The sequence below is a fragment of the Suncus etruscus genome, chromosome 15 (genome assembly GCF_024139225.1).
Source record: "Suncus etruscus isolate mSunEtr1 chromosome 15, mSunEtr1.pri.cur, whole genome shotgun sequence".
NCBI lineage: Eukaryota > Metazoa > Chordata > Mammalia > Eulipotyphla > Soricidae > Suncus > Suncus etruscus.
The window spans coordinates 17,000,194-17,016,083 of record NC_064862.1 but is presented as its reverse complement, the minus strand read 5'-3'; the positions used below and the strand labels follow the sequence as shown (position 1 = coordinate 17,016,083).

Here is a 15,890-nt window from a genome sequence, read left to right as displayed (position 1 = left end):
GAAAATACATCCCAGCTGTGCTCTCGGGACAGTATCTCAACAGACATCTGGAGAAATCACTGATTAATTAATAGGTTAATTAATCAGACAGCTGTACTCTTAGGAGAAAATTTAATTGTTTGGATTAATAACCCTACTAATTAATCCTAAAAATCAACAATCCTGTAATGGAGAAAAATTCTGGTTTTCTAAAGGCCCAGATGTATGATAAATATTCTTCAAGACTTACTGACTAACTACACAGTGATCAGCTGGCCACTCTTCTCACCCTTCACCCACTTCATTGTGACTCACACTCTAAGTAGGAAGATTAACAATCTATTTGAAACTTGAAGCATGTGGCACCAAATATGAAGCTTTCTGAACAAACAAAGCTCTGAGTAAATCTAAAGTAAAAATCCCATTGTCTAGTCTGATGAATCCACAAAACATTTTATTCCAGAGTAAATAAAACCAGACAGACCCTTACAGAGAAAGCACAAATGTACAGATTTTAGTCAATGCCATATTTGTCAAGGAAATGAGAAATTATAATTTCAGTGAAATGTTAAATTTCATAAAATGCAAATGACTGTGGTAAAATCCTAGTGACATTTATAAATCATTCTTATAACATTAAGGAGTCTTCAACAACAGCACATTAATCATTTGGGAGAGAGAAAGGCTGGTGTTTGAAAAGTCTTTGCCCAAGTAGAATGTTTAAATAACATTCTTAGAGAAAATTAAAATTCCATTTCTATGAAAAAAATATATGTTGAAATAGGCATTAGTCTCCACTTTTTGTTAAATTTTGCTAGTCTAGCATATATGGATGTAAGAAAATACAAAGAAGTCTAATAACATGTAGTCAATATATACTTTTCAATAATTGTTTAAAAATCTCATTGAGGTAAAATATCTTGAAACTCTCATAAAATTTTTTTCAGTATTGGAGACCAGAGAGATAGCATGGAGGTAGGGCATTTGCCTTACAGCAGAAGGATGGTGGTTCGAAACCCAGCATCCCATATGGTTCCCCGAGACTGCCAGAAGCGATTTCTGAGCATAGAGCCAGGAGTAACCCCTGTTAGTGCTGCTGGGTGTGACCCAAAAACAAAAAAATTATTTTTTTCAGTATTAAATGCAGTAAGATAAAAAGGCATAGGTTATTGAACTATGGTGGTAAAAGATATATTAAAATACCTTATTTTTTAGTTTTCTCCTTTACTTGAATGTTTTTCCTCAGAGCCTAGAAACATGGAAGAGTTACAGTAAACAACATAAATATATCCACAAATATATTTTCTTTAACCTCCAAGACCAATAAAATCACCAACCGTAAGCTTATGAATCTATCTTAACAAAACATGAATCTATCTTAACAAAACAAAAATATGAATATCTGACTGCATATAATGTAGATTATTACCATATTTGCAGAAAAATATGGCATGTGATGTATGAATGACTCAGTATAAGTTAAAAATTAATAGTGCAACCACAACTTAAAGGGAGTAGAAAATGAGAGTCACCAGTGCAAAGTGCAGAGTACCTCTTTTTTCTTTGGTGTTTGGGCCACACACAGCAATGCAAAAGTATTGCTCTTAGCTCTGCACATAGGAATTACTTTTAGTAGTGCTTGGGGGGCCTTCTTGGATGCTGGGGATCAAGCTGGGCCACAAGCGGGACAAGAGCCCTATTCACTGTACTATCACTCTAGCCCCATTATTTTATTTCTTCTTCCATTTTTTTTTCCTTTTTGGACTACACCCTGTGACGCTCAGGGGTTACTCCTGGCTATGAGCTCAGAAATTGCTCCTGGATTGGGGGGCCATATGAGACTCCAGAGATCGAACCAAGGTCCGTCCTGAATCCTGGATTGGCCGTGTGCAAGGTAAACACCCTACCACTGTGCTGTCACTACCTGTCTAGGGAAGACAGAATAGCAAAACTAATAGCCATGCCAAAGACTCCAGAGAGACTATAGGTTCCATTGGCTGGATCTCAGGAATGTCCTTTTAAACTGTGAATCATGAAATGGGGATGGGCATATAAGAGTTTCCACCTCATGGTGACGAGTGAGCATTAAGTTATACTGTGCACACAGAACATTCTGCACAGTTTCCATAGTAATGTGGCTTCTTGTCATGAATATACAGAAGAGATCTCATGATGTTCGTAAGCATTGCAGAAATCTTGCAAACACTGTGAGTGTTTGCTTGTGATGTGTGGTGGAGTGAATTACAGAGCTAGATCATTTCGTAAAACAACATACTACGTTGTGTGGTTGTGTGTCAAACAAGCAGAGCAAGGTCAGAGGCAATAGACAAAGATTATTTTTCCATACAAAATAAGAGCTTCCTTGAGCTTTTCTCTACTGTTTCAGACAAATAGAATAAGTTCTATTTTGTATATATGATTAGAAAAGGGCCATGCGAAAGAGACTGGTAAACAAGACTGTCACCACTGGCAGGAGGTGGAGGGCAAACATTACCAGCTCAAAGAAAGCACTTGGAGTCTGAAAAATAATCGGGGAGTAACTGTCCCTTTCTCATGAACTTCCATAGAGCTCTTCACACTCTTGAATTACCTGACAATCTACAGAGAGAATCCTCCCTTTTTTCTCATACTACCCAAGGTCAGAAAAATGCCACTTGGTGACAATTTCTGATGAACTCAGTGTTAGTGAAGAGCATTTACAGTATCTTTCTGGAGAGTAGCTGTAATTGGGCTCTGAACTCTCTCCCCTCTCATCCTACCATTTAGTATTTTTTTTGCATTCACTGTTGCAAGCAGCCATCATCATAATTCTACAAAATCCGCTTAGCAATAGACTTTAAAGTGAAACAGCTATTTACCAATACCTGCCTTTGGAACATAATGGCTTAAATGAAAATGTGTAAAATAAACTCAGTCTCAATTATCTCTGCTGCTCAGAACTGGGCATAATTAAAGTCAATGGCATTAACCGTAAACTTCGTTAAAATCTCATTTCTGCTTCAATCTTCTCTGCCACCAAAACCTTTTACAAGAGCTGTTAATAAAAAAAGGGAAAGTGACTATTGCATTCCTCTCCTTCTGCTCTTACCTAACCTCTGATAGAGTCTTAACAAGCAAAGAAATGAGGAAAAGATGAGTGGCAGGAGGGGGAGACCAGAGTGGACAGATATTACACAAATGGACTAATTAAGACTGGAAAATAGAAGTGCTCTTAGTTGCATTTCCCTCTTTTGTTCCTGCTATTCTCTCTTTTATTTATTTATTTATTTATTTTTGCTTTACTTTCATGCCAAGCATCACTAAGTGCAGCCCTTAAACAAATACTAAAAGAGGAAAAATAGAAAAAAAAAGATGATCACAATGAACCTTTTTTCTATGCCTTTGGACATCGAGAAGGAAAGCAAAGACGAGAGATTATTACTGAGAAGAGAGCAAGTTTTTGCTGGGTTTTGCTATCTGAAATTGTATCTGAGTCATCTGTTTCTGTTAAAACCTTTACAACATAGACAAGGCTGAAAAGAATGCCATTCAACCAATTACAAATACCAATGACCTAGCGCCTCTGAATAAAGCCAACGGTTATGATTTCGCACACCTATGATACCTAGCACCTTTGAAGAAAGCAAACTGCTCGTTACAATTTCACACATATTAACCATAAAGAACAAAATGAATGTATTGACCAAGCAGAAAATCTTTCTAGGTCCCTGAAACTAAAGTAGATTTCCATTCCTTCCACCATATCCCTGTACCACTATCCTAAACTATCTATCATTTATTTATCTAAATGTTAATTTATATATTATGTTTTCCAAGGGACTTTAGATAAATTCTGGTAGGGCCAGGCAGCCAGGGCTATTCAATTTCTTACTGTATATTTATCTTTTTTCTAACATGATACAGAATATTTCTCAATGATCATAAAAGCAATGAATGAAGTTGTCTTCAAGGAGGAAACATCACTCTCCAAAAAGTGGAAGCAGAGATAAAACAGCTGGAACAATATTAAACTGAGAAGCATCTGCATCTCAAAGAAATAGTGACAAGGATACAAAGGTCACCCACAAGATGGGAGAAACTATTCACCCAATACACATCAGATAAAGGACTAAAATCTTAAATATACAAGATTCTGACAGAATTTAAAAAGAAAAAAACATCTAACCCTATCAAAAAATGAGGAGAATTGAACAGACACTTCCTCAAACAAAAAATACAAATGACCAAAAGGCACATGAAAAAATGCTCCACATCACTAATCATCAGGGAGATACAAATCAAAACAATAATGAGGTATATCTCATGCCACAGAGACTGGCACATATCACAAAGAACAAAAACAATCAGTGCTGGAGGGATGTGGAGAGAAAGGAATTCTAATTTGTTACTAGTGGGGATGTTGTCTAGTCCAGCCTTTATGGAAAACAATATGGAGATTCCTAAAAAAAAAAAACCTGGAAATTAATATCATATAATCCAGCTATACCACTCCTAGGGATATACCGTAGGAACACAAAAACAGAACACAAATATGCTTCTGCACACCTATATTCATTGCAGCACTCTTTATAATAGCTAGAATCTGGAAACAACCCAAATGCCCTTCCAGATGACTGGCTAAAGAAACTGTGGTATATATATACACAATGGAATACTATGAAGTCATCAGGAGAGATGAAGTCATAAAATTTTTTTATACATGGATGAACATGTAAACTATTATGCTGAGTGAAATAAGTCATAGCGAGAGTGATAAACTCACTCACCTATGAATTTAAGAAAATTAAAAGACAGTATTGTAATAATATCCAGAGACAATAGAGATGAGGGCAGGAAGAACTGGCTCATGATATCAAACTTACTACAAAGAGTGGTAAGTGCAGTTAGAGAAATAACCACACTAAAAACTATCATGACAATGGTAACAAGTGAGAGAAGTAGAATGCCTGTCTTAAATATAGACAGGGAGTGGAGGAGGAAGGATATGGGGAGCAATTGGTGGTGGGAATGTTGCACTGGTGAAGGGTGGTGTTCTTTTTATGACTGAAAACCAACTGTAAACATGTTTGTAATCATGGTGCTTAAATAAAGATATCATGTTAAAAATAATAAACAGGATAGCCATGCAAAAACAAAAGTAATGAATGAGTATGTGCTAGATTCAAGTTCTGGCCATTAATGTTCTCGTGAAGTCATTCCCTTCTCTGTACCACACATTTTTTTTCTCCTTAAAATATAGACATAAACAGAAAGTTCTGAAACCCTTCATTATCTCTGCAGCACCCCAAAACTCTTTTGTAGAACTTTTGAAGTTTGCCATCTAGCCTTGGGAACCTATGATCCTACCTATGTGGTAAGGAGATTCAAGATCCTGACACTGAGGGATACTGATTCTGATGTCTCAGATCCCAGACAGAGCAGAAAAACAAACTATAATACCAGCTGTTACATCTATTTTTGTGTGTGTGGTTTGTTTGTTGTTTGTTTGTTTGGTAGATAGGTTGTCTGGTTGGTTGGTTGGTTGGTTGGTTGGTTGGTTGGTTGGTTGGTTCCTGGGCCACACCTAGAGATGCTCAGTGATCACTCATGACTCTGCACTCAGGCAGGGCTCAGAGGACCATATAGAATGTTAGGAAGCAAACCCAGGTTGGCTGCAAACAAGGAAAGTGCCTTAACCACTGTAATGTCTCTGTCACCATATTTATTGTTTTTATTTTAGTCACTGTTACTTACAACTTGACAATACTGTCAATGGTAAGGTGTTATGCATACAGTACTCTGACACTAGACCCTCTACTGCAGTTTCCCTCCCCCACTGTCTCAGGGTCCTCCCTCCCTCTTCCCTTCTGCCCTGTCTATAGACTTGTTCTTAGATTCTGTTACTTTTGGCTATTTTTTGTTCTCTTGTTTTTATAGTCTACATAAGAGAGAGATCATTCTATATCTACCATTCAGATTCACTGGCTTCACTCAGCATGATACCTTTTGATTTAATCCATGTAGTGACAAATTGCATGATTTTATCTTTTCTTAGAATTGAGTAGTATTCTATTGTGTACATGCACCATCTGTTTTTGGATAGTTGGGTTGTTTACAGATATGGGCTATTGTGAACAGTGCCACAATGTACAAATGTAAAGTAGAACTTTTTGTTTTGGGGGTAGCTGATCAGAAATGGGATTTCTGGGTCATATTTAATGTCTACTCTCTATTAGAGACTAGGCCAGCCACTTTGCATGTTTCCTCCCCCACTCCTCTGTCGACCTTTCAATGGATCTTATTACCTCTGCTTTGCAGATGAGCACACTGATAGACAAAAATGTGAAGCACTTTTGCCAGTGTCTCCCAATTAACTCATAATCATCAGCATCACTTCAATCCACCCTGGCCCCATCCTTCTAGATAAAATCTCCGAATCCAAGAGAAAAAGAATGAAAGGAGAAAACAGCTTATATTTTTACTCAGTGAGAGGAATATAGATCAGCAAACTCTAATCTTCCTAAGACTTACAATTTTATGAAGCTGAGATAGGAAAAGACAGAAATCAGTGGGATCCATGGTATTTGGACACCAGGAGCAGTGGGATTGGAAAAAGGAATAGGGGCATAGTAAGAAAGTAGTCTAGAATTATGAATGGAAAATTGGTGTGTAGAGCTTTACATGTCTGAATTTCATTCTTAAAATTTCCCTGAACCAGGGCCCGGAGAGATAGCACTGCGGCGTTTGCCTTGCAAGCAGCCGATCCAGGACCAAAGGTGGTTGGTTCGAATCCCGGTGTCCCATATGGTCCCCCGTGCCTGCCAGGAGCTATTTTTGAGCAGACAGCCAGGAGTAACCCCTGAGCACCGCCGGGTGTGGCCCAAAAACCAAAAAAAAAAAATTTCCCTGAACCTAACTCCTGGGTTGGGCTGCTAGCAGCTTAACTTGCATGCTTCATCCTCTCAGAGCCTTCCTTGTACACTTACTATGTCTGATGCTTCTAGAGTGCTCCCATCCATTTTCTAGCATTGGCCTCCTTTTATTATAGCTGCCTCTCCTCTCACTTGTATGGTGGAATGGAAAAATCCTTTCCCTTGAAAGAATCCATGGGAGCCACTGGGGATTGGTACTATTCATATCAGACCCAGTGAAACTGTGTTTAGACAATTCCTGAGCATGCCTTTGAATATGAAGGGTAAGACATGCAAGGGCCTAACGAGAATGAAAACTTATGTCTTCCTTTCCAATTCCAACTCTCATCTCTTACTGTTGCTATGGCTGCCTTAATTCTGAGGCTTCTCTCTTCTCAGATAAACAGGGTTGGTCATCCTTCGTGGAGCTCAGGAGTTCTGACTTTAATTTTCCAGAAACAGGTGGCATACAAATTTAGGGAAAGAGCCCTACAAAACTAAAAGTTACAGGATAATAGGCTATGGCATTCCCCCAAAACACCAAAGTGATTCTCACAACTTTATTCTAAGTAAAACTAATTAAAGGAATGAAATTTTTTCATTTCTAAGTTAATAAAAAGCCCCATTTCAACTATATGGTGGGTATGGTTTGTACTACAACTTATCTTCATGTGGGTCAGAAGACAATATTCTAGGAGTGGAGATAGAGTGGGCAGGGCACTTACATGTGACTGACCTGGCTCAATCCTTGGTCCCCTGAGTCCTGCCAGGAATGGTCTCTAAGCTCAATCAAGAGTAAAAAATAAATAAAAAAATATTTGAATAAAATATGATTTCATGGATAATATTATTTATGACCTAAATAATATAATATTTCATATCACTATGAAAAGCTTTTACAAAAATTAATTTGGGGATTAAAGGAATAATACTTGAAACAGGAGGTCTGCTTTGCATACAGTCAGTTCAGGTTCAATCTCTGGCACCCCCAATGGCCCCTGAGCCCTTCCAGGACTGACCCTAAGCATAGAGTCAGGAATAATCCCTGAGTACTGCTGGTGTGTGCATATATATACATATATATTTGACTTCTGAAGTCAAATAGTCTTCTTATAATGGAATTTTATTGCAAATAATCAAGAAACTGGAATTTAAAATATGATGTAGGACTGACTCCACTCACTGAGTTCTGGTACATGCAGGGCTCAGGGATGACACATAACACATTACAGTCACATATGTTCATCACAGAAAGACCTATGTTCCACTGAAGTTACACATTCTCGGAAGGATGTGAAAGAAATAAAATTTCTCCCAACTTATATGAGAAAATGTCAATGGGCTGTTTAAGAGATAAATATAATCTTTCTCTACTGGAAAAAAACTCATGAAGTATATAGGTCTATTAAACCCTCAGGAGTTTGGCTCTGACTTCAAATAAACAGGATAAGTAAGACCTCCCTCCTTTGCATTGCTAATTTAGCAGAATCTTTATGCAGCCTCAAAGAGCCAGTGATTTTCATATCTGCATCTTATTCAAATGTGTTGGCATTCTGCTGGATTTTTTCTTAAACTGCAGTTTGGCAGCCCTGAGCAGTCTTTTAGAGCTAGACTATAGTACCTGCTCAGAGTTTCTAAATAGAGGCTCATATATCCAAAAATTTGCATGCACATTTTTAGAATATCTTTGATGAAAATACGATTGCTAGGATTAGGGAACATCAGCTCTAAGACTTGCCAGGCCAGTATCCAGTATCCACTTGATCTTATTTATTAGATCTAACTGGCCTTACACACTTGCATTAGGTCATATTTAGTTCTCAAAGCATCAGCAACAATTACTAACATGTACTGAGTCCTTTTCACGTACAAGGCTTGAGTCTAAGAACGTTTAGACATGTCAACTTTTTCCATGCTTCTCATAGTGCTGAATTGTAATGAGGCTGGAATGCACACCCTGACAGCTAGACTTCAAAATTTATACTGTCACTATTCTACTCTCCTTAAGCTTCTAAGAAGTGACTCCACTAAATAAGGACACTTGGCTCTTGACAAAACAAACTAGCTGGTGCAAGGTTGCACAGCCAGCAAGTGAGCAAGCTGGGTCCAGCACCAGGTTGCCTGTTCCCAGCTCTCAAAAGCAATGACCGTGCCAGGATTCCTTATGGCATGTCTGAAATCTTGGGCTTGGAAAAGCAGAGGTGGTTAGAAAAAGAGCCAAGTATTCAAAGTAGTGAGATAGGTATTCTAAAAATTTGTATATAACCATTGTCTGATCACATACGTTACTGTATAAACTTCTGAAATGGAAATAAGGTACTTTCCCCAGTGATATTTATTTATTCAGCAATTTTTTTCATTTAAAAACTATTCTTCATAAGAAAGGGTTATTAGACTATTTGGAAAAATTAAGTTTTTTAATGTAAGAGGGCTTTATAGGAACCTGATTCTTTGAGTCTGAGAAGCTCCTTATAAAATGGGACACTCTTAAGAAGAATTTTATAACTTAAACAAAACAGGGAGTTCCCTAACAGGGTCCTGAGAAACTCATGTCCATATTTCCATGAATCAATTGCAAAGATGTAGGGGGAGAGGGAATAACCTATTCCTCTAACTCACTTGCCACTTTATAAGTTAAATAATTCTAATAAAAAGCATAATATTTTCTGGATCAGAAGGCTATGATGTAGTAATCTTCCAAACTTTACCTCAAAAGCATATTACAAACTTAAAGAAAATACAGGGAACTTAAATGAATACCTGTATTGAGGAAATAGTCTGGTTATCTATTGGGTTGGGGTGGGAGAGATAGCACAGTGGCAGAGCTTTGCAAGCAGCTGATCCAGAATGGATGGTGGTTTAAATTCCAGCATCCCATATGGTCCCACATGCCTGCCAGGAGCAATTTCTGAGCAAAGAACCAGGAGTAACCCCTGAGCACTGCTGGATGTGATCCACCCAAAAAATAAAAAAATAGAATAAAATAAATGTCTAGAGTAATAGCGTAGCAGTAGGGCATTTGCCTTGCACTCAGCTGACTCAGGAAGAACCTAGGTTCAATCCCTGGCATCCCATGTGGTCGCCCAAGCCAGGGTGATTTCTGAGTGCATAGCCAGGAATAACCCCTGAGCATCACCGGGTGCAACCCAGAAACCAAAAATAAATAAATAAAACAAATTAGATAAAATCTATGTGTCAGCATCCTCTCAAGATTCTCTATTTGTCAAAGACTGATTCCTCTTAATAACATAGATGATTTTAAACATCTTCTTTGCTTTGCACCCCATTCGTGTCTTTCACTCTTGTTTGATTCAACTTAACTTCTTTGCTTCCATTTTCTGAAACCTAAAGGTAAATTGTCTCTCATAATAAGAAATGTAGATAATGCATATAAACATAAGGAATGGGAAAATGGTATCCAGAACTTGCTTTGGAAAAATGCAAAGCTTCAATGATGGAAAGGTTCCAGTTCGTATGAGAAAGGAAATTTCAATGTTCAGCTCAATGTCTTATGAGATACTTAGAGATGAAATGGACATTCTAGGAGGTTCAGCCAATTAAGAAAGGGAAGATAATGACAGTGTCAAGAAAAAGATGTTAAAAAAAGAGAGAGAAAATAAAAGAAAGCCTGTTTAGAGCACAGGCTGGTGTAGGGTGGGGAGGAAGGACACTTGGGATATTGGTGATGGGATTGTTGCACTGGTGAAGATTTATATATATATATATATATATATATATATATATATATATATATATATATATATATATATATATATATATATATATATATATATATATATAAATTTAAAAAAGTAGAAAAGATAAGGCCTCCCAATGCTTACCACAGGCTGTGTTCTTTATACTGACTATATAGAAAGAGGAGGTACAGTAAATACACCCCATATACACCTCAACCCAGGCCCTTTGCCTAGTCTGTATTGTGAAGGGGGGGGGGACGAAAAAAATAACCAGAAAGTTCTACTGAGTCTTATAACTGATATAAAAGTAGAACCAGAGAGATAACACAGCATGTAGGGTGTTTGTCTTGCACGTGTACACAGGACCCCATGCGCTCCTCTGAGCACAGTCAGGAGTAATTTCTGAGCACAGCCACATACAATAAAATAAAAAGAAAGAAAACAAGATGCCAGAAGATAGGGTAGAGAGATAGAAAAGCAGGTAAGGCATTTGCCTCGCATGTTCCAAATCCAGGCTGGATCCCTGGTACGACATACAATTCTTCCAGCCCCACCAAGAGTGATCCTTAAGCACTGCTAGGGTGGCCCCAAAACAAACATATAAACAAAATACTATAAAAGTAACCAGATGCTCTCCAGTGGCGAGACACTATACCCCTATCGGTATCTATATTAGCTTTTTTGTTATTGTTATTGCCAATCATGGAAAAATAGTGGTGGAAACCACATGTTTTTTTTTTTTTTATCCTTCTGAGGCCTACAATGTCACAAAGGAAGACAAGTTAAACAAGTAAACACACAAATAGATAGAATCTAAAATTCTACAACTAAATCTAATAGAAAAATAACATCTATTTATTGGCAGGCACTTTACGATCAACTTTGCAGGAAACTAGCTATTCTTCAAGTTCAAAATAACACATAAAGCATCACATAAGGAGCAAAGGAATTAGTGTCAACAGAATTTATGTAGTCACAATTGTTTATTAGTTAGCATAATTTTATATTTTTCCTTACAGCTTATTGGAGAGAGGGTGAGGAGCAAGAAAAGGGTAAGAATGCTAATATATTTCTTCATTTCAGCTTTTATTTCATTAATTGTCCTGTATTCCATTTTTTGCTGCTGTAGGCTTTTTGCCACACTCTCTGTGTCTGTGTATTTATCTTTGTATCATTTATATCTCTATATTACTGTAGTTATGATAACTAACACTTTAACCCTCATTATCATACAGGGTAGGAAATGCAGAAGAAAGACTTAATAAAAGAACACTGGTGATGTGATGGATTATTAAAGATGAATCATAAACATTGCCTACTTTAACTAAGACAGAAAAAGTTGACCTTCTTCATTCTGCTATCTCTGTAAACACCCACAGACTCGCTATTTAACATGTATATCAACACATTAACTTTCTATTGTATGCCTTATGAAAGGTATACACATTTTAGTACATACTTATCTAAACGTGAACAATTATGATATTTGTTATTTTTTGAAAGTCTGGATACAAAGGTTTTTTCCTCCACCCTCTTAAAATAAGTAAAATATTTCTGTTTTCAGAGCTTTCCAAATTCACACATCCTAACAAATTGGTTTGTAATGATCTGAGACTAGGCATTTTGCCCATAATTGAAGATATTTTGCCAACAAGCCAAAGGCTGCCAAGAGAATCTCTGAATATGAGAGTATGATCCCTATGTAAATATCAAGGCTTTCTGCCTTTTTTAAAGAAGTGGTTCAAGTCAATATGACTGGCAGATACCTTAATTAGTCATGGTGCCAGGGTATAGCCATCTTAAAAGATGACTTTCATCTCAGCCCCTTTGCCCCATTGGGGGGTGTCAAAGTGCTAATATTTGCCCTCCACCTCAAACATTCCTTGAAGTTCTTTCAACAAAATGTATGTCAACAATGAATTTTTGCTTCTTCAGTAGCTTGTGTGAAAAAATACACATACATATACAGACAGAGAGATAAAATTTTGCATTCCAAAAAAGATGGCATCACAATAAAAGACAATTAAAGGTCTTTAAACCTTCACAATTAAAGATAAAAAAAAAAAAACACCACAATATTGACAAGGAAATGGCTAGCGATTTATTTTGTATTGTCACATTGTCTATGAGTCTGGATCCCCCTATTTAGGAAAAAAGCTATCTCTTTAGGAGAGGGGCATTTTTTTTTTTGTTATTAAGGAGTGATTTCTTGTACTAGAGTAGCAATTTATTAAATGAATTTCTAGTGGCCCAAGAGAGTTAATGGACCTTTTAAACAGACATTTTGTTCCCTTCTCATTAGTTGTTCTTGCCTATTACACAAAGTTCATGAGAGGCAGTAGTGAGCTCAATCATGACTTAAGAAAATCTTATTCTCATTAGTAGGATTAATTATTGATTTGAGGGCCATGTTTTCTGACTTAACAAGCACTGACAAAGTTTCATGGTAGGACTCCATCATCCTCACCCTTCTTTTTGCCTCTGTCACTTGGATTCTGTGTACCGTGACATTTGAATTTGCTCCTATAGTTTTACAATAGAGTCTATCACTGTTTAAAAAGCGTCCATGGGTCCCTTCACTGCTCATGAATAGACTGTTTATATAGCTCTCATGGTATTCTCTAGATTCATCTACCACTACCAACACCTTGATCATTTATAACCCCTTGGCTTTCCCAATACATTTTTAAAAAATAAGGGGGACTCACAGTGGCCTTGACATTGGAGACTGGAGACAATACAGAGTAAGTCAATGTAGATGGGTGTCTATTTTTGAAAGTGTTCTTCAAATATGTTTACCATGATGATGTATTTTTATAACTCTCAATTTGCTACACCTATGTTTTACCATCAGCTACTTTGAAGATGTCAACAATGATTTTCTCTCATGTTTCTTCTTGCCATCACTTTTTCTAATAAGGGCTTAAAATATATCTTGTCTGCCAAGGCCATCATTCTGCAGGGCACTTACGAAGAGAATCTAATTGCTGACCTGAAACATTTTAAATAATAATGTGGCTCTTGTTGACTTATTCCATGAAGGCCAGTTATTACACTAACCAAAAATTTGTACATGATAAATTGTATCTCTGAATTTATTTGTGATAAGAAGCTGTGTAGATTTAGGTAGTCGTGGTACTACCCAATGATCCCCCACAGTCTGCCCTGGCCCCTGACTCATATTATCTAGTATTAAAGAGAAGGTTGGTGAGCCCAGAACTGACCAGAGCAGTAGAAGTACAGTCCAAAACTGTGGTCTTGGGCATTTTAGGATAAGGAACACATGATGGTAAAGAGATGAAGAAGCAGTGGGTAGAATTACAGAGTTGAAAGCATTCCACTCCCAACACAATACAATGTCAAGACAAATGTCCTAAACTAGGAACATTTGAATATTTCTGTCCTTAGCTAGGAATATCTGAAAGTCCCTTTCTATAAGAGCACTCTTAAATGTGCTAAGCAAGAACAGGATGCTTCAGTTCTGTTTAATAATTAGTATTTTATAATAATAGGAGTATGTACTAAGTGCAAATATTTATTAAAAATAAAAGTGTTATAATCACACAAATTAAAAAAAGAACCACTAACACTGTCATTGGATGTGTTGGTATTTTTCCCTACATAGTTAGACTACATATATATTTTACTCAAATCATATGCTTTTATAGCCTTTTAAAGATTTAGAACTTGGAAGCATTTTAGACATTTTTAGTAATATATATCTAATCTCTACTGAGGGTGCCACACCCTGCAATATTTGAGATCTACTCCCAGTACATTGCCCAGAGAGGATGCCTGGTGATGCTCAGAGGACCCTATGGTGCCAGGAATCAGGCCTGAGGCTTTGGCAGGCAAAGCATGCTCTCCCTGGCCCTTTGATATGTATTTCAAAAATATTGACTATGCATGAATTTTTTCTCTCATTTTTCAATAGAAAGAAACTGTTTTTTCTTTAATAAATTTCTTTCTGTTAAATTGCCAATTTTTAGAAGGTTTTTTTTTGGGGGGGGGTGGGGTTCATACCTAGCAGTGCTCAGGAGTTACTCCTGACAGGCTCAGAGGACCATATGGGATGCCAGAGATTGAACCTAAGGTTGACTGTGTACAAGACAAATGCCCTACTCGCTGTGCTATCACTCCAGACCGTGGAGTCATATTTTAAGTTCCTTTCCAACTTCTACATAATTAGCAGCTAGCTCATCCTAGAGCAATGGAATCTTCCATAAATTTCTCCCACTCTTCAGAATGGTAATAGGTTATGGTGCAGAATGGGTAATAGGTTAGGAACCCGTATATGAGCAGTTTTTCATTTCAGCGTAAGGCTGGTAGGTCTTGCATGAAAATTACTCATAACCTTCTGGTCTTTTTCAAGTGGTTATGCTTCTGATTTAATATTTTGTCCAGGCATATTAGAGTCAGCTAAATATATGGATTGTGTGTGTCAGCTCCTTCTTACTAATAACAATGTTGTACTTCCTTTCTCAAAACAATTCACTGTCACAATGACAACTGATTGTCAAAAAAAACAAAGAGGGCTTCTCATGATGGGTCCTTAATAGATTATAAATAACAAAAATTACAACATGGTAAGCTCAAAAGCAGAGCAATTACATTTCTCTTGTTTAGAAGGTAATCTAAATTCTCCCAGCAATTCCAAACTGCCTGTTTACATTTTAGTTTTCTGGAACTTACAGATGAGACCAGAGACATCTTGCAGTATTTTTCTCAAAACCCAGCTCACTATGGAATGAGATACCATAACTATTCCTGCTAAGCCGTGATGTAGCATCTGGAGCAACAGCTGTTCATCTTTATATTGAAGAAATAGTCACATAATGAAATGTGTATGTTGAAAACAAGATATAGATTTTATGCATCCTGCTTCATTTAATGAAAGAGCTTATAACTTTAAGAAATCATCAAGTATTTTAATGTTTAGTCATAATTTCATCTTCCAGAACAAGACTTTGTCAGTGTCTAGTGCCACCCAGTTCCCAGTGCAACTCCTGATCCTGAAGCTGCTTGTATTTTCTAGAGTCTGCATAATTAATCTCTCAGCTGTTCACTAGAATGGGTGGGATTGTGGCAGTCACCACAAACTTAACTTCACACACATATAGGTGTTGCTAACTTTGAGCTGATCAAAAGCCTGGGTTACACTTGGACCTCCATACCTCGGAAGTTCAAGGGGTCATTTTCAGAATTTTATTTTAATTAAAGCTACATAACTTGCAATGCAAATTGAAGAGGAAAAACCAACATAGTGATTGTTCACTTTCTATTTAGTCCAACGAAGAGCCTTTTTATTTGAGAGTTCAGACGT

General features: G+C 37.1%; 1 protein-coding gene and 1 non-coding gene across 2 annotated transcripts in view; one reads left to right on the top strand and one right to left on the bottom strand.

Moving 5' to 3' along the window:
* The window catches only part of LOC126031048 (sterile alpha motif domain-containing protein 5-like), a 1,042,808-nt gene that overhangs the window by 957,400 nt on the left and 69,518 nt on the right, over positions 1 to 15,890 (bottom strand). The window lies entirely within an intron of this gene.
* Positions 10,695 to 10,827, top strand: LOC126031963 (small nucleolar RNA SNORA51). The gene has a single exon (XR_007503767.1). It is a non-coding gene; the product is annotated as a small nucleolar RNA SNORA51 (small nucleolar RNA).